Source organism: Hetaerina americana, unplaced genomic scaffold (genome assembly GCF_022747635.1).
Source record: "Hetaerina americana unplaced genomic scaffold, ioHetAmer1.1.p SCAF_4, whole genome shotgun sequence".
Classification (NCBI taxonomy): domain Eukaryota; kingdom Metazoa; phylum Arthropoda; class Insecta; order Odonata; family Calopterygidae; genus Hetaerina; species Hetaerina americana.
In genome coordinates, this window is record NW_027286985.1 from 106,029,693 (window position 1) to 106,048,910 (window position 19,218).

Here is a 19,218-nt window from a genome sequence, read left to right on the forward strand (position 1 = left end):
ATTACAAAGTTCGTAATGGTTGGCACGCGGATGCTTGGGGAGCGATCCCTTCCCGTTGCTTTTTCATTCTGACATTTGCGTCGGAGAGCGACTTGGTGACTTTCGAGTGAAGAGCCGAGGGTAGCTCAAGTTATCTTGGCCTTTCGCTTCTTTGTGTGGCCTCGGGGAGAAACCCCCCTTAATGCCCTCTGTCCCCTTTCCCTGCACGTGCCCCTCTCCCCTTCCGCCTTATCCACGTGGAAGGTTCGCTCTCCACCCTCTTACCTATGCAGGGGCGTTGCCATGGAGACGGCCCATCCCTAATGGGGGACAGATGTGTGTGTGTGTGTAGGTAGGTGGTCATGTGACGCGACGATCGCCATGCTACTTCCCTCTCTCCGACTGTGAAGCACGTGGTATTCTCTTGCTGTGACCGCGGCGTACTCCGATCGGAAAAATGGATGGAGAGATTTTTGATGGGCACTGGGATGTTGCAGACGGTGATAGAGGGGATAGATAGATAGACAGAGGTCTTTACTTGGGCTAAATGGATCCTTCTCCTTCCATTTAATCCATCGTCGTATACATACTATATTAGGCTTAAAATTTATAATTACATGCATATATACACACATATATATATATATATATATATATATATATATATATATATACACACACATATATATATATATATGTATAATCTATATATATATATAGATTATATATATATATATAGATTATATATATATATAGATTATATATATATAGATTATATATATATATAGATTATATATATATATAGATTATATATATATATACATATATATACACACATTCAGATTATACATGAATATACATATATAAATTAAGTATACACCTAAAAATACACACGTACTCGAAGGAAATGACAGTGAAGAAAGAAAATAGGGAAAGTCTAAGCAAAGAATGAGGTTTGTGGGAAATGCTAGGGAGAGCGTGGCATTGCTCACCTAGTACAAAAAAAACGCAGGAAAACACCCAAAAAGAGAAGGGGGGTGAAAAACCTGCGAAAACCCTATTAATTAGAGAAAAGATACACTGCAACAATCATTATTACTTAGTATACATTTTATTGAGTTACCTTAATTGATGTGAAGAAATTAATTATATTGACAACACATGAGGAGTAATGAGAAACATAACATTAACTAAAAATAATGATGTAAAGTTCTACTGCTTGAGATGACAAAAGGAAAAGTAGTAAGAGTGATCTGTATAGCACCTGAGTGGAATGAGGGAGAGTATACTGGTTGAGTTTTGTACCCGAGGAAAATGAACTTGTGAAGTGCTCTTTTAAATGCTGTTGTGGATGGAGAGTTTTTTATGTCATCTGGGAGAGATTTCAGAGAGGGGAGAATGTTTGGCAAACGAGGAAAGGGCAGGAATAGGACAGGGATGTTGGACGGAATCAAGAGAGAAAGGATGTATGCGGAGATGAAGAAGGACTCACTGTAGCGTCTGATGTCGAGTTGTGTTTTTCTAAGAAGCTCAAGAGATGTGTCGTTGTACCGGTTGTCAGCTCATGGAATTACAAAGTTATCAATGCTAGATTTCATAATATATTCCTAACCATTCCTTTGATCGGTTCGGTTTTATTTTCCTCCTTCAAGACGAAAACGCCACCGGAATTGCGGTTAATATGCATCAATTTTCAAGTACAATTACGAAGGTTTGTTGAAGAAAACAATCCACTGCAAATGTCTTCAAGAAACCATATTGAGCAGAGAAAGCACGAGCGAGTTTCTTGTCATTATGGACAATGCCTCTTGCATCCGATTCAATCAAAGTAAACTTTCAGAGCTGTTGTCGTCCTTGCTGTGATACCTTTCTCTAGTTGGTCAGTGGTTTGGTTATTTTACTTGGTTTCTGTGCGAATGTTAGCATGCTATGTGAAGCCTTTCCAGAAGTGTACCAATGAATGCGTTAATATTTTACGGAATCCCTTCCTGGTCTTTTGATCTGACAGGTTTATCCACACATTAATACGTAGTAATCAGATTTAAATAGAACACGATAGGCCTTTCATCTTCAAGAAATCCCTTCGCGAAAACTATCCATGTGGTAGTGGAATTTCGCCTTCTTGCTTTTCAAATTCTAGCTTGCACCTTATTGGATACATTTCTTACTGCATCCTAAGGTGCAATTATTTATTAGATGATAGTTTATGTATTTGCATGAGTGTTGAATGAAATGTTTTTGCATGAATGTGTACGCCACTGTGGGTATAGGTTTGCATGCATGTGTTGATTTTGCATGTGGCTCTGTTCCTTTTTACGGGTGGTGACCGAACACCTCCCACGACACGCCCTCGCGGCGCCTTGCGGGGTATTATGCATATGTAGAAAACTGGAGTTCCTGCTGCCGGAAGCTTATAAGATTAGTACAGTTAAAATTTGGAATAGATGCATGATCATCATTTATAATAGTCTTAACATTAATATAGTTAGTGTTAATCTCTTGTTATTGTATATGGTAATATATCAGCATAGAGTAATGGAATCGGCACATACGGACATACCTTATTCCATTTTACCGGGTTAACTAGCCTTTTGTTCACCACTAAACACTGATATATTTCTATGCATGTTCATGATTTGTATAAAAAGTATCGGGAAAAGTTTCTGAATTATATATTTATTTAAGATATTGTTACAATTCTTCAAAGTTTATCCCTTGGGCTCCGACACACTATTGTCAGCGGTTTTTCCACGACTCCGAAGGCTACCTCTTAGGTGAATTCCGGATGGTCCTTGAGGGTACGCGTGCAAACTTCTTTGACGGCACTTAGGATCCCATGGTGGTGTCCTTGTGAGTGATGATGGTGCGCACTGTCATCTTATCAATTCCAATACACGACTCGTGAGCATGCGCACACTTAACCGATGGTCTGAATGCAGTAGTTTACGTACACATAAGGTGAAAGTTGTTCCCGATACTTTTTATAATAACCTTGTTGTATGTCCTCATAACGCACGAAACTAAAGACCATAACAGCATACTACACTAAAATAAACCCTTCCTCAATCCCACATTATTCTCGCCTCCCCTCATTCCGTTCATAATGAAAATTGTGTTTTCTTCCCCCTACCTCGCCAACCTACCGTCCGTGGTTCTTTCCTCCTTCATCCTTCAGCGGGTATTCCACGGCAACTCTCTGCCTTCATCGATTTTCCTGCTTCATTCGAATACTTCAAGGAACCCTCCCCTCTTCTCCCTCTACCACGCCCGAACATTCTTCGTTTGTTTTTCTCTCCGTTGATTCAACTCTTTCCGTTTTCCTCCGTGCCCCACCTCACTTCCCTCCGCCGCAGCCGCCGCCATTTGACGACCATTTAAAATTCGCTGATATTCCGTCCAAAATTCCAGTTTCTGGAAATCCGGAGTTTTCCCGGAAGTCTCACTTGCGAAGTGAGGATGCTGCCTTTCGCCTTTGCCGTTGTAATTCTTTCCGGGAAGAACGTGAGTCCATTGGCGGAGCTCGCGAGTATTTTCGGGGGAATTCCTTTCCGGAAAAACCTCCATCGTCCCCTCAAAAGAGTCGTAGTAGTGGTGAACATGTAATCGGTAGGGAATAACTACAATATTATTGGACACTTTCGAGTTGATGAAACGTCTCTACCATAACGTACTTAGAGAACGAATTGCGATTGCATCAATGAAATGTAAACTGTTTCATTTTTATTGAAATTTTAGTGTAGTTCTTTGAAGTATTCTAGTTTTTCATACAGAGGAAACTTCAAACCTAATTGAGAAGAAGAATTTGGTAAGATCAAAGAAGGCTACGGAGGAATACGGGGGAGTAAAGAATAAGATAGCAGACAAATGTAGAGAAGAAAAGGAGGGGTGGACAAAAGTATGAATGGAGAGAATAGAAGAACATATCCAAGCAGGAAAACAAGATCTAGCCAATCGGAAAAACAAAGCTCAAAATTATCAACCGAGAATAAGGTCAACAGTGATTAAAAATAGGTTGGAAGGTTGTTAGTAGATAGTGAAGAAGTGTATGAACGATGGGGAGAATGCATGGAGAAGCTATGCCATGGTGATGATAAGTGATGATAAGGTGATGTAAGATATAATAGCATTGAAAGTGGAGAAAAAGCAGGAACATGTAGTGGGCCTCCAATCACAAAGGGGGAATTTGAGAATGCCCTCCAAAAGCTAAATGCTGGCAAAACTGCGGGTGTGGATAATGTATCGTCTGAGATATTAATAAATCTTGGCAATGAAATGAAAGAAATACTCTTTGAAATAGTGCGTGAATGTTATGAAAATGGGGAGATACTTGAAGACTTTGTTAAAAGCAAAACTATTATGATACCAAAAGTCGGGAAAGCAATTTAATGCATAAACTACAGAACAATTGCTATTCTGTCACATGATTCCAAGGTTCTTTAGCATACAATAGGGAACAGAATCAAAAAGAAAGTCGAGGAAAATGTTGTAGAAGATCAATTAGGCTTCCGGGAAGGTAAATGAAAGAGAGAAGCTATACCGGCACTGCGCTTGATCCCAGAGAGAAGTCTAGAAATGAGCAGGAAAGTTTTCCTTACCTTCAATGACTTGGAATAAGCCTTCGATATTGTAGATTGGAAACTTGTTTGAAACCATGAGAAGGAAAGATATAGGCTACAAAGACAGGAAGAGCTCTAACATAACCAAAACACTTTTATGGAAGTAAAGGGATGTGAGGAAGAAGCAAATTTTAAAAAAGTAGTCAGACGAGGATGTCCACTTTCGCCATATCTATTTAACTTATGTATTGAAGAAGCTAAAGAGACAATGAAGGAGAAAACAAATGGAATAAAGATAAATGGAAGAAAGATACACTGCATTGGGTTTGCAGATGATATTGTGACCCTGGCGACAGAATCAGTCGAAGGTATGAATAGAATTCTCAAGACCCTGTCCACAGAATAAATAGATAAAAATCATATGAAAAGAAAAATAATCTTTTAGGAAACAAACACATGCCATTGAAAATTAGAAAATTCTTTGCAAAAACGTTTATTTGGATTGCATTATTATATGGATGCGAAACTTGGACCTTGGGAAAGAGGGAAAAGGTTCGGCTGGAAGCAATCGAAATGTTGGATTTGGAGGAGGATAACAAGACGGACGGACAGTAAAAGCAACATAGAAGTATTGAGAGAAATGGAAGATGAAAGTAATTTAATGAGAAAGATGGAGAAAAAGAAGAATTATAATTTTGGAGCATGTTCTCATATATAACAACTTCCTGGAAAATATAATGGAGGGGTAAAATAGGAAAAAAAGGAAGAGGAAGGCCGAGAAAGAAACGTATAGATGATGTAAAAAGTACTATGAGAGAAACACCCTGCAATGAACTGGAAAGAACGGCGATGGAGAGAGAGACCAATGGCTGCAACGAGAAAGCTCCGCCTTTAGAAGGTGACGATGAGTTTTTCATTAGTGTTCAAGTCTTCCTCAATCTTTCGATATTTTTTCTTTTCTTTGGAAGTACGCCTGCCGTAGTTGGTGGTCGCTGAAAAAAAGATGTAGGCAAATTTTTTTCTTGAAAATAATTTTATCGATGTATTTATTTAACTGCAGCCAAACGATATAATGCGAAAATGACATTTAGTTTATGATAATGTTTCATTTTCATCCATTAGAGTTTCACTGATACGAATATTTGAATTACTATATTTGAATTCGTATTCATAGATGTTCACTCTACTGATTACTGTAAGAAATAATTTACCATCCTTTATGTGGGAGAAATCCTATGGAGACATGAAAAACGGTTGAAGGGCGTATTAATCGCCAGTGGGATATTGAAGACTGTAATAGAGGGGAGAATGTTAGGCAAACGAGGAAAGGGAAGGAACAGGATAGGTATATGTCGGACGGGATGAAGGGAGGAAGGAAATATGCGTAGTTGAAGAGGGGGTTGCTGTAGTGCCTCTTTTTAAGTTGTGCTTTCCGTTAGGAGAGGCAAGTGAATGTATTTTTGAACAACCTTTTAGACTTTGTCCACCCTAAACATCAGGTAGAATGCCAATAATAATAATATGCATTCTAGTGTTAAGAATAGCATCATACTGAAGGTGACGTGCATAAGTCTTTGGTGAGATAATTCGGGTTGATCGCCGGATCGGACCTTACGGTAGTGTATTCGTTTGAAAGCACACATTCGTCCAATTGAGTCGAGCGCTCTCATTGGATGAAGGAATTTGTTTGGGCGCTGGGTTGGAATATTTCTCTTTTAATTCGATCCGTTGTCCGACTGAAGTCCCCTCCTCCCATTCCGGTGACCATTTCCTGTCCCTCAGTCCTCTCCGTCGCAGGGCTCGTTAATCCGTGTCACAGTGGACCTCCGTTTGCGTCACTTGGCAGGGAACGCTTTCGGGGAAGAGACGCCGTCACGATCTCCGCTGAAGGCTCAAAAAGATCGCGAGGAATCGAAGAGAGAAGGCGTGAATATTGTGCTCGTTCGGTTTCATGCCAAGCATGGCGAAGATCATCTCTACAATCATCAATAATCACTCTTAAATTTTCAAATCAGTTCCACGTATCGATTCTAAGATCGTGCAGTGGAAGAATTTAGGGTTAACTTTATTAAGCAGTTGTTACTGTTGCTTGTAAAGCATAAATTCAAGAAGAGGTCTCCAGGTACTTTCAGAGAGTTGGTCTTGGAGTTATTCCCCTTAAATTGTTCATTTCATCGTTGCAGTAATTTACGCAAATACTTGGTGCAGACAAATGAAAACCGAACGCCCGCCATAACTCGCGCACAGTCCGCTAACAGCTAGAAGCTAGCTTTTCCCGTATCGATACTGCCATCGCTGTGGTAGGAGAACTGCGAAGTGAAAACTCAACGGGTGCGCGCAGTCGCTGTTGGGATATGTCATTGTTGGTTCGCGGACTGTTTGTTGTAGCGGGTGTTCGGTTATCATTTGACTGCCGCTCATAGATTGGATGCATAGACGTGAATAACGAAGAAAAATATTGTTGATTTATTTCCGGATGGGCATTAGTTTTGGTATAAAAATTTTACCCAGTTTTCATGAAGTTATTTGGATAAGCCAAGGCAATGAGTGAGAGATAAACGCTTACAAGTTCAAGGGGCACAGACTAGAACATGTTGAACAGTTCAACTATTAGAGAAGTGTTTAGATGAATTAGAGCAATGTTATTTGGGAATTAAAAAGAAGATTTGCTTCAAGTAAAGACGAAAATGAGAGAATTGATGGCAAGAGACTTGAAAAAGGGTGAAAAGAAAATACACTTCTATTAGTGGAATCTTTGATGTGGACCAGAGATTTGTACATCTCGGAAACTAGGTTTTACTGGCATTATCCACATGTTAGATGGGAGGCTTTTGATATGTGGCTGTGGGCAAGAGTTGAGAAAGCGTAGTAGAAGGAAAGGAAAACAAACGAAGAAGCCTTAGTCGTGGTTGAAGAGAAGAGAGGATTGCTGGAAGGGGTGGAAAAGACGCAGGAGTTGTGGCTGAAGAGAATACGCAGATCATCATCTAAACTGTCCCGACCAAACTTAAACTCGTTTGCCCACTTGGCAACGGTTGAATATGAAGAAGGAGAGTCCCCCTGAGTCTTCTGAAAGTCGGCATGAGTTCCCTTTGATGTCACACCTTTCTTTACGAAGTATTCAATCACTACTCAAACTCAATTTTTTCCATCTTCACAAATCACTCTACGGGAACAGCAACAAAGAGGCGTCCGCACCACAGATCTCTGCCCAGAGCACTGACGCGTTGCGTGTTTACTCACAAAGGATTACCTATTACTACGCTGGAAACTCGTTGCGCTTGCATCTGGTGGTGATTCCGAGAACCCTTCTAACTACATTCGTACTGGCAATGCAAAGTTGATTACGTTGACGAAGGGGATGAGATATTAGGTGGGGCAAGATAGGAGGAGGAAAAGAATAGGAATGTTTGGACCGAATAAAAGGAAGCAGAATATATTTCAACCTGAAAAATTCTATTATGATCATCGGTGTTTTTTATTGTCATACCAAACCATACAATATACATTCGAAGTACAGCGGGGTTTTGTCATTATGTCATTAGAAACCTAACTTTGGTAGACTAACATTAATACAAATACGAGGGTAGGCTGGAAAGTAATGCACATATGCTTGCAGACCAGAAGCAAAAGCAAATAGCAAGATTGTGCAAAAAGTGCATTTAAGTACAATTCTTAAGTTTCAAAATCACATATATTTATTTTTAAACACAGTTTTCGTTACGGATAACACATTTTTACCAACATGTAACATATTTTTTCATTTCGTCACTGAAAAACTCTTTCGGCTTTTCTCGAATCCACTTGACTTGACAGCTGCCTTCACCTCATCGTCCGAGGTGTAATGATTATCCTTGAGGTGTCTCTTAGTTGAGGAAAAAATAAAAATCGTGAGGTGTAAGAAATAAGGGGGAATAAGGAGGATGTGGAATCGGTTCAAATTTCAGGTTTCCCAGAGCCTCTCCAGTTGTGCGCGAGGTGTGTAGACGAGCGTGGTCATGTTGCAAGATTATTGGCGTTCGTAATTTGGGAACGAGAACACTTAATTATCGAAATTAGGAAAATATTAAAGAAACATTCTCATCTTCCATCCCAACTCGAAAAAGAAGTTTTTTTAAAGTGGCGAGCAGGTACGCGTAGCATTGTAATCAAGGTGACGATGGTTTTTTTACCCAGTTGTTTTTATGCGTTGAGATGAATTATTTTCTCTGTCGCATGTGTCATTAAGTCGCAAAAAAATCCGCGCGTTACACTTGGCCGTGTGCCTCGGACCACGGGGTTTGAATCAAAAACTGCGACGGAGCATTTACGCGCGGTCACTCCACCTTTCGCAGTAATGGGCGCATCCTTGTTGGTGGTTACCCAGAGCGTAGCGCCAAGGCGTGGCGAGATAACGAAGCGCAGGACTGCGGACGTGTGGCGGTGACGAGGGCGCTCCGCAAATCGGAAGGAACGACAAATGAAGAGAGCGGGCGGGAGGAGGAGTGGGGGGCGCAATGACAGTTAGTGTCCCTTTATCCGTGTGCAGCGGAGCGGGTAAGGTCAACCCTTCCGTGTGAGTGTTATTGTTCCCCCCCCCTCTCTCCAACAACTTTCAGAATGGAGAAAATGGAGCCACTGGCGCGCTGCAGTTTTCATGAGTGAAATTAATTTCCACCTTCCTCCGCACGTACATTCTGTGGCATGAGCGAGTTTTTGGGGTTTTGATTCGGCGAAAAAATCAGATGTGTGTAATGCGTTGAGGATGCAGTCGCTATGACGATGGGGTTCATATAGGAATATATAAGTGAGTCTGAAATTCGTAGAAAAATCGGACAATGAACTACATGAACTTAATTATTTTGGTACAAACAAAATAAAATAATAGTTATATTATTAATTTCGTTTTTCGTTTATGTAATTGAAGGGTACAAAACCCTTAAAGGGATATTTTCCTTCAATCTGTATCTTTTTCAATTTAGCGTTCGTTTGAATGGACACAAATATATTTTGCGTTAAGAAACTAAACATATCAAAATTAACACATTTCTCTGGTAATGTGAAATAGGTATTTTACTTATGTTTGGTCCTGTTGAGCAACAGTCGAGAACCGAAACACCCAAGCAGATCTAACCTTAAGGGTTTCATCTTACATCCACGTATAAATACCCCTCGATCCACCGAAAAGGTGTGTGGCAGCGGGTTCAAGTACCAGATGAGAAGGGAGAGGAAGGGGATTTAAATTACTGAGAAAAGATCTAAACCATTCGCTATAAAAAACACCGAAAAAACATGTAAATTCGTTCGCAGGAAACATTTTTAAGAGGAAGTGTTACACGGTGAAATTCTCGGGTACATAACGTGCAAGCTGTTGGAAGACCAATTGCAAAACAAGGGTTAATTCACTGAACTAACTACTGGCTAAATTGACTTAGAGTTAAGCTGTACACGAATGAATTAGTAAAGTTAAAACGAACATATTCACTTGACCACGGGCAGTACTTCGCCACTGTTGTCTTCCCCGTCGTCAAATCTTCCACTCCAGTTGATGGTCACCCAGTTGACCGAAATATCGGTATTGAGTTTTTCTTAAATATTCAATACTGGCTGCAGGACTGACACCATATATAGAGTATAAAATAGTTCAGTTTAAAAAAATGAAGAGTTAAATGAAATATTGAAAGAAAACGTGTGTATATTCAAAAATAATTCAGAATGTAAATTAATGAGATGTAATAGTTTTTACGTGTGCCCGTGATTCGATTGTTCTGCTCAATGCAGTTACATGGGTCACGTGGATTCCTCCCCATGTGAATGAACCCATCTTTTCTTCTAGGTTACTCACCGGATAGAGCTGGCGGGCGGGAGACGAGTCCCGTGACTTCGCAGATTCGACGAAACGATTCGAATTGCGGTGGGCGGTCCAGCCAGAGGGGACGCATCCGTGAAATACCCAACCACAGCTGCACATCTTGAAATCGCCACGTAAGCCACTGGACCTTTGATTTTTATGCTAGCAACCACGCGCTCTGGGCGGAAATTCCTTCGCATGGATGGTAACAATATTTCTTGGGATAATTGACGGTATCGCCACTTGTAAAAAGTTCAAAAATGATAAATTTTTAGATAAAAAGTAGTTTAGGGTATAACTTCAAAGATCAAAAGTAAGTTATAATCATATCATTTATTTCGATGAAAAATATCGAGCAAATTTTCGTTTAAAATAATTAAATCGCCAATGTGTCTGATACGGGATGAATAAATAAGAATTTTACATTGCATTTAGATTCTCACACCGTCCATTATTTCAATAGTTCGTGTTAATTGTTAGAAAAAATCCTTTGGAGGATGAAATTATTCCGAAAATTGTTTGAAAATATTAATTTTTTTCTTGTCCAATGTATCGCTACATTTTCAGCCGTTTCATTTCCTGTCTGACCGAATGATTTCACTTGCTATCTTTTTACTATCCTTATTCTTTGTCACGTGTTTTTCATCATCCTGCTTAAATTAGTTTCAATCGTTGTTTTATCATTAGACAACACTTCTTGTTGAATGTAAAATAATCGTTTGATTGCGGCACTTGGGCGAATTTTGTATTTGAATTTGATCTTCGTTCTATTCGTTTACGTATTGCTGCCATTGGACCCGCTGGAATAAACCGCGCTGACTGCGTCATTAATATCTGCCATTTTCAGTGTGCTACCTGCACTATATCGCTCATAATTTGAACACAGAAATGTTCGATTAAATGCAAAAAGGATAGCTTAATCGTCGACAGGTGATGTACTATTCAGTTTTTATCGTGAATAAAATTCGAAATTTTGGCGAACCAGGACAAAAACGGAGAAAAATCGGGGAATTAAAACATTTATTACATTTTTGTGGAAATTATATTTAAAAAATACTAGAAGGGGAGAGATTCCCTCCAATTTTAACCTATATCAAGAAAAAATGAATCCCGCCTGAAGAATTGCAAACGACAATAATATTCATATTCACGAAATAAAACAAATTAAAGTGGTTTTACCAAACAACGTTCGATAATTCTATTTGAATGAAGTCCGCTAAGTTGCCCTAAATATTTTCATATTATTCACATCTTTTATCATACATGATTCATAAAAAATGATTTCATTGCCATTTTATTGCTAAAATATTTTAATTGATTAGTAAGATTGCATCTACTAACATATTTCTTACCAATAACAACCTCGCCGTACAAATGCCCGTGCTTGCATTTATTCGCTGGGGAATATTAATATTTTTCCGTTGAATCCCCATTTATCTGTGTCCCGCCTCGTGAATATTTACAATTTGAAAACAAACCCTAGAACGGTAAAGGTTTTTCTTGGGGGTTCATGAAGTAATTAGTGGTTTTTATCCCATACTATTATTCATAAATATCCTGCCAACTTCAGTATAAAAAAAGTCGTTAATATATGTACTTCCTTCGCAGAAGAATTCATTGGCGGCTGCAATCTGATCTTTCAAGTCCCTGGACCACTCTATCAATTAATGCCGATGCGATTTTACGCGAATTAATTGAGTTCAATTTCTTTGTCTTCGATTATAAAATCAATATCAATCCCCACCTTAGACGTTCCGCGTTCTCTCCCCTCAGCGCAATCTTTATCTCTTGATTGCTATAAATGTGTACCCTTCAAACTGATCGGATTTTCGAGTTCCAATATTCTTTTTAATAATGGTCAAATACGGAAAAAGAACTTGAAACGCGGGGAAATTGAGTGAAAAGCATTTGGAATGCCCTTAATTAGTGGTACACCGTCCGTTGTTAAAATATTCTTGCAGAGTTAATAAGTGTTAAATCAGCGCGAGGGCAAAATCGTCGGCATTTTGGTGGCGCCTGGGTCGACACTACAAGGTCTGTCCCAAAAGTAGTAGGACTTATTTTTTTCCGGTTAGACGAGTGGACGAGCGGCGGTTTTTCTGGCTCGGTTCGAGGGAGGGGAGTCTGAGGAAACATCGGAGGCCGGTGATAGTCTTCGCAGAATGCGGATTCAATCGTTTGCAAAACCTCTATAAGTTGACCTCGTTACGCTCCGTCATGAACCGGTTATTGGAACAGCGCTACGCCATCCAATTTTGCGTGAAACTGGCCAAACCAGGAAAGAGACTCATAACATACTCAAGGCAGCTAATGGTGATAACTCCATGGGTAGATCGAGTGTTTTTGAGTGGCACAAGTTGTTTGGGGATGGTAGAGAAGATGTTGAAGACACCGAACCTTCAGGACGCCCTTTGACCTCAAAAAGTGACCAAAATGCTGCAAAAGTGAAGGCTTTGTTTGACAAGGATCGTTGATTAAGTTTTGTGTTCGCTTGGTTTCCGATGAACTCGGCATCCCTAAAAGTGATGTGCATCGACTTGTGACCGAAAGTATGGGTATGAGAAAGGCCCGTGCGAAGTTGGTGCCGCGAGTGCTCTCGGACGAACAAAAGGAAACTCGCACGCGGATCTTCCAAGAGCTTTTCGGCAATCTGAGTGAGGATCCAATTTTTTTCAGTTCCCCAGACTTCCTTCCTCTTCCCCTACCTCAAATCCGTGCTGAAAGGACGTCACCATGGTTCGGTGGAAGCGTTACAACTGGCCGTGACGAGGGAGCTCAGTAGAATTCCGGGGCCGCCTTCCAAAAGGCGTACGAAGTGTAGAAAACCCTCTGGCAGCGATGCGTGGGCGTAAAAGGGCGCTACTTCGAAGACTTTTGAGTGAATGCATCAATTCTGACAATTCTTTTTCTTTAAATCGACTCAGTCCTACTGCTATTGCAACAGACGTTTAAGTCCTTACTTGGTGCAGGGCTTGGCGAAGCACTGAAGCGTGGGAAACGGAAAATGTCGAGCGGTCTTTGGATGGAGGGATTATTCGCGTCGCAATCGAGACCTAATGCAATCCGAGTGGAGTTACATGTTTATCCTGACGAGATGGCCTGTGTCCTTGAAATTAATTGTCTGTTCGTATGGTGCGAGGTTTTGGCTCCCGCCTGGCTGGTGAGGGTGGATACGTGTCTGTCCGTCTCTCTCTCTGTCCCACTCGGCGCCTTTTCCGTCCGCGAACGGCAGGCGATCGTCACCTGATCCCCCGTTTCGCTCGCGACCCCCCCTCACTTAAAAAACTCGCGGGGGCGCCGTTCTCCCCATTGTGCGCCCAGCTCTCGACCCCCCTTCCAGCGCCCCCCCCCTTATGGACCAATTTTCGAGCTTGGCTCCCTGCCCGCGGACGGGGAGGGGGAGTGTCGAATCGGCCTAATGGCCCTATCCACCCTTCGGTTCGCAAAACATTCTCCCGGCGCCATTCCATGATCCATTTCCAATTCCGCCCCTTCGTATTTAAGTAAAGCGTTCCCAACGATTCCCTCATATTCACCCATGTTCTTCGGATTCATTAATCGCGAATGCTCATTATTCGGAAAGCCTCTTTATACCCAGACACGTGCGCGTAGGCGACAAATCTCGGACCAATAATCCCAATGCTATTTTTTTGGGGGACATGAAAATTCCTCTTTAGTTTAAAAAAACTCTCATGGTCAGCACATTGCTTTCTCTATATCTGTCGCTTTCCCGTATCTAAAGTACTGGAAACTGGATGATTATTTGTCGTCATTTGTGCATTATGTGAGCATTAGTATTAATGCACCTTACACCTTAACAGGTATGAGGTGTATTTATGATTCACGTTTTTCCCTATTGCTTTGCGTAATTTAGTATTTGCTAGAAATAACTTGCCCTTTCTGCCGCCGAGTCTTTTTCATCGTATTTCATTTCACATACCTTTCCTATTTTATATGATGGCTGTGGGATATAGCATTTGGTCCGTCCTTTTATTTGCAAAAATAATTAAGAAAGTTTACTTCCGCGCCCAGACTAGGGTAATTCATTCATCCAATTCACTGAATTTAGCGATCATTTCTTGCGAGTAAACACCGTGAACTTAGGCAAGAAGAAAGTCGGCCGACATTCTTCAACTGACCCTGTTTCTTAAATCGCCGGTTATGTGGCGAATTTTAAAGAAGCAAGATGATTAATGGAAATAACTTTGGAGCCACTTACTTTAATAATGCAATAATAATTATAATAAATAGTCTTCGTTGGGGCGAGATTAAGAATTTTACATTCTTCCACATAACCACTAAGGTAAGATCTTAGTTGACTATTTAAAATACGTATACCTTAATGAATAAAGATTCCTAAGGGAATTATATTTCCTCCGAAACTGTATTCACAAGCATCAATCACATGTAGGAGATGACCAAGAAAAGTTCGGATGACAAATTATCTCGATAATTCTTGGGATAAAGCTCTCATGCGAATCTTACAGAAATACGACCCTTGTCTTTGATGCCAGTGCCTTTGAAACGCTTAGTACTCTGTTCAAATAAACACAAATGTTATTTTCAAGATTTTAAGACTTCAACTTTTTGACAACAACAAGACGACTTTTAAGACATTAGTGGTTGCGTTACAATGTCTTCAAACAGAAGTTCACGTAGCTTGAGTCTTTAGTTCTTATTAATTTTGTTTTTAACTCGATTGTCGTAGTGAAATTGTAGCATCACTTTTGCTCTGTTAAATGAAACGTGGAAATTAGCACGTCTTCTGGGGTATAGGTAATTAAATAATTTAACAAACAATGATTAATTTCCTTTACCTGGTGCAATGAAAGCAATTGAAATGGTTTTACACTCTCTCAAAGGAAATAAAATCAGTCGGGCGCGCCTTCACTTCTGCCCGGGGCGACAATTTGTTTTGAGTGCCCTTCATTCAATTTGAAGATTGAAGTGCTCTTTTCTGCTTCTGTCGCTGTTTTAGGAAGCGCACTTAGGAAGACAATGGTACACGGTCGGTTTCGAAGCCTCATCTTCCGGAACTCTGCCAAACCGGTGTCGGCCCTTCGGTCTCCGCAAGCCGAACCAATTTCGCTTCCCACGCGTGAACACCTTTGGATTCGCAATCGAACTCAAGTTTCATGGCCGCCACCCTACTTTGGTTCGACCGATGTTTCGACGCCTTATTCGGCGAAAAGATTAATTTTTTTATCGGTCCGAGAGCGGTGACGTTTTTACGGTAATTTATTGTTCATTTAATCTTCTAATCTGTTTTTCTCAACTCGTCACATTTTCGAACGGAGTTGTCCTTTTTTAATATTTCGTTTTCAGAGTCATCAATCGGGCGGGGCTGCACTTGTGGGGAGTGGCTCCGTGGGTTTTTCCACTATCGCGTGAAGATATTCAACCTTTCGTATTTCACGTCTCCGCCCTGGCGAACACATTACAAACGGGATTCTGTAGCGAAGTCTCGTGTTTCCTCTCAAATGAAGCTACTTCAATGGCAATCAGCCAAGCAGAGGTGTTCAGTCATTCATTATGGAAAGGTTACTAAGGTGCTTCGAGGGTTCATATATATATATATATATATATATATATATACGTAAAATATGTCCAGTACACGTATATATATATATCACATACGTAAAATATGTCCAGTAAATGTTCTCTCTTGATTTAATTATGTATCTGTAATCATGCCCAAAGCAATTTTTTCCATGTGCATTTACACTTGAAACTACGAGGGTAGGCTGAAAAGTAATGCACATATACTTGTGGAGCGCAATAAAAAACAAATAGAAGGATCGGGCTAAAAGTACATTAAAGTACTTTTCGTAAGTTTCAAAATTATATACTTGTTTTTCAACAGAGTCACCGTTGTTAAGGCTAACACGTTTCTCCCAACGTGTATCAAGATTTTTCATTACGTAACTTAAAAACTCTTCCGACTTTTCTCGAATCCAGGACTCGACAGCTGCCTTCACCTCATCGTCCGAGGTGTAATGATTACCCTTGAGGTGTCTCTTAAGTTGAGGAAAAAAATAAAAATCACAAAGCGCAAGATCGGGGGAAGAAGTAGGGTTTTGTTTGTTCTCGTCTGTGAGATGGCGTGGTACACATCGTGCACAGATTTTACGGTATCCCAATCGTTCAATAATGAAGCCGACGTGAAAACTCGTAGTTTTCTTCCAATTGGAACATTTACAAAGGAAACGCAAATTGGTTGAAAATCAGCAATCAGCCAATCAGGCAATCCACACGCGGGGCGCGCTAATCAAACCCCTGCTCTTTTCCCCGGGTGCCCCACCTCCCGGCGGCGGCGGCGCAAATTTGCAAATGGTTGCGCTCCCTCTGCGTGTCAACATGCAAACACTTCCTCCCCCCCCTTCGGGCGGCCCCTCCCCCACACAATCACCAGCCCACCCCAATGCAGGTGCAGTTTCCGATTGAGTCTGCACATCTCAGGCGAGCTCGGAAGATAGTACTATACTTCCCCAAATATGCTCGGGTGGACTTGGATATCAAAAGGCAGCGCTGAAACCAGCAAATACTCTAGATGAAATACGTACGATTTAAGTGGCTTCCCCTTTTTAAATGCAAATAATCGCGGTTACCAGCCCAACTTCATAACGATCCCAAATACCAGCGGCATATTCCAAAATAAGGCTTAACCAGCGAAAGATAACATTTCGACTCTTTCGACTGCCGCCTCTCGTGCCCGAGCTACTCGGTTCTATCGGTTTGTGGGTAGTCCAGGAGGTAGACCGTTGGATTACTGACCGGAGGGCCCGGGTTCGATTCTCGGACAAGCCTCCCGGGGCATCTGCAGCTCCACGCAAGCTATGTGATTTTTCGGGTACCAGATCTTCCTGGGAAACCATAACCGGCATAGGGAAAGGAACTGGCCCCCCTACTCTGATGTTTGAATTTCACACGCCGAATAGGGCTTATCCTACCAACCTACCTACCCTACCCATCACCTACCAAACCGACCTTCGGGTTCATTACTGTGTCTAGGATTTATATATATATATATATATATATATATATATATATATATATATATATATATATATATATATATATATATTTACATTTTATAATAAATACGGTTTTATTTTCTATTACTCGTCGGTTAATTTGGCTGCTCGTGTACTTTAGAGCCCCTGAGCGTTTTCATCGGCGCCACCCCTTTTAGCCTTCCGTCTCTCCACTTAAGGGATGCGAATGATAAGGCCGAAATCCACCCACCCTTCGCACGGGGCAATTTGCAATGCGATGAGGGAGCGGGAGCCACGAGGATGGATATTAGCGGGGACCGTTTCTCCATGAAGACCCCCTCACTCCCCCGCCCCCCCAGGCACTCGAGTGGATTAGCACTTGGATGAAGCGGGCATACATAAGACATGGGGTTCCCTCCCATTCCGTACAGAGTGCGAGGCGGTTTGTTAAGGGGCATTGCAAGGACCGGCCGTCGCGTCGGCACGCTCTCCGCTTGGTTATATTCATACGAGGCATGCTTGCATTTGACACCGCGAGTCCATTGCAGAGATGCTGTGCGCCTAGCCGAATACCCTCATAATCCCAACTCTTGTGAGACCCTGAAACACCTTCCTTCTTGTTGCCCTCTGTTGAAATAGCGCCGGGCAAGGTGCTTCATTCGTTCATTCACTCTTCGTAATGGTATTTTATTTAAATATTATTACATAGTACCCTGCTAGGCATGTGTGTCAGAGGATGATTACACCGCAGACTACTTTAGCCCCAAAATAACCCTTCGTGTCGCATTCGAAAAACCTTATTATATTACAACATATTATATATTTTTATATAATATGTATTAACATGTATGAAAATGATATGTATGTGTGTGTGTGTATATTCGATTCCCGGGCAAGGCACCTGCAGCTCCACCCTTGCTAAAGTGATTTTTCGGGTACCAGGTCTTTCTGGGAAACCATAACGGGCACAGGGAAAGGAACCGGGCCCCCTACCCTGATGTGTGAATTTCACACGCCGTATAGGGCTTAGTACTGGGTAAACTCTACCATTACCCATACCAAACCGACCTTCGGGTTGATTACTGTGTTTATGGTGTATGGTTTATATATATTCGGAAACCCTTAATATGGGGTGCAGTATTAAACGTGTAAGAAAAATTATGTTTAAGAAAAATGCTCAAAAGTGTTTGAAGTATTTGTTGACGGAGATCTGGTCCTGCGGTATCGCGCCAAAACCAAAGGCATCCGCCGCTAATGGGTTTGCCGAGGAGGGCGCGAGGATTCCGTTCTGCTGCGGCTGTGTTCGCCGTCACGAATCAAATGGCTGGCATCTTTGGTCAAATTCTGAGTTGGGTTTCCTCTTGAGGAGGGAATGTCGGGTAATTCCTTCAAATGCCATTAAAATCGCAAAAATGTAATTATTTCGCATTGAATTCTTATTTTGAAAAATATTACGAGTGTTAAATGATTAACAGTTAATCCTATGACTACACAGATGGACACGAAAAAACATTAAATGAGGGCAGGCACACATTCAATTCAGACACTCAATGAAGGTTAGTATTCGACACATTCCGGACGGACAATTCACAAATGCAGGGTGCATTCCGATAGTAATACAATCAAATTAATGGCTTATATGCAAATTAATGGGATTTATATACATTCGCCTACACCCCACCTGGCACAAGGGCGCGCGGCGTGGGGCGATAGGATTCTGTATTAAATGTGTAACGCTTTGAGTCCTTTCGTTCTAATTGTTCACTAACCTAACGGCCTTTCTCTGTACCCTATTCAATTATTTAGTTAATGTTTTTTTTAAATGGATCCCAAACGCTCGCCAAATTCTCAATTTGAA

At 41.1% G+C, this 19,218-nt stretch overlaps 1 long non-coding RNA gene across 1 annotated transcript in view; it reads left to right on the plus strand.

Annotated features, from left to right (window-relative positions):
- The window catches only part of LOC139692252 (uncharacterized), a 515,972-nt gene that overhangs the window by 469,137 nt on the left and 27,617 nt on the right, over positions 1–19,218 (plus strand). The window contains exon 5 of the long non-coding RNA XR_011701720.1: positions 10,351–10,499. This is a non-coding gene — a long non-coding RNA (uncharacterized lncRNA). The remainder of the gene's footprint in view (positions 1–10,350; positions 10,500–19,218) is intronic.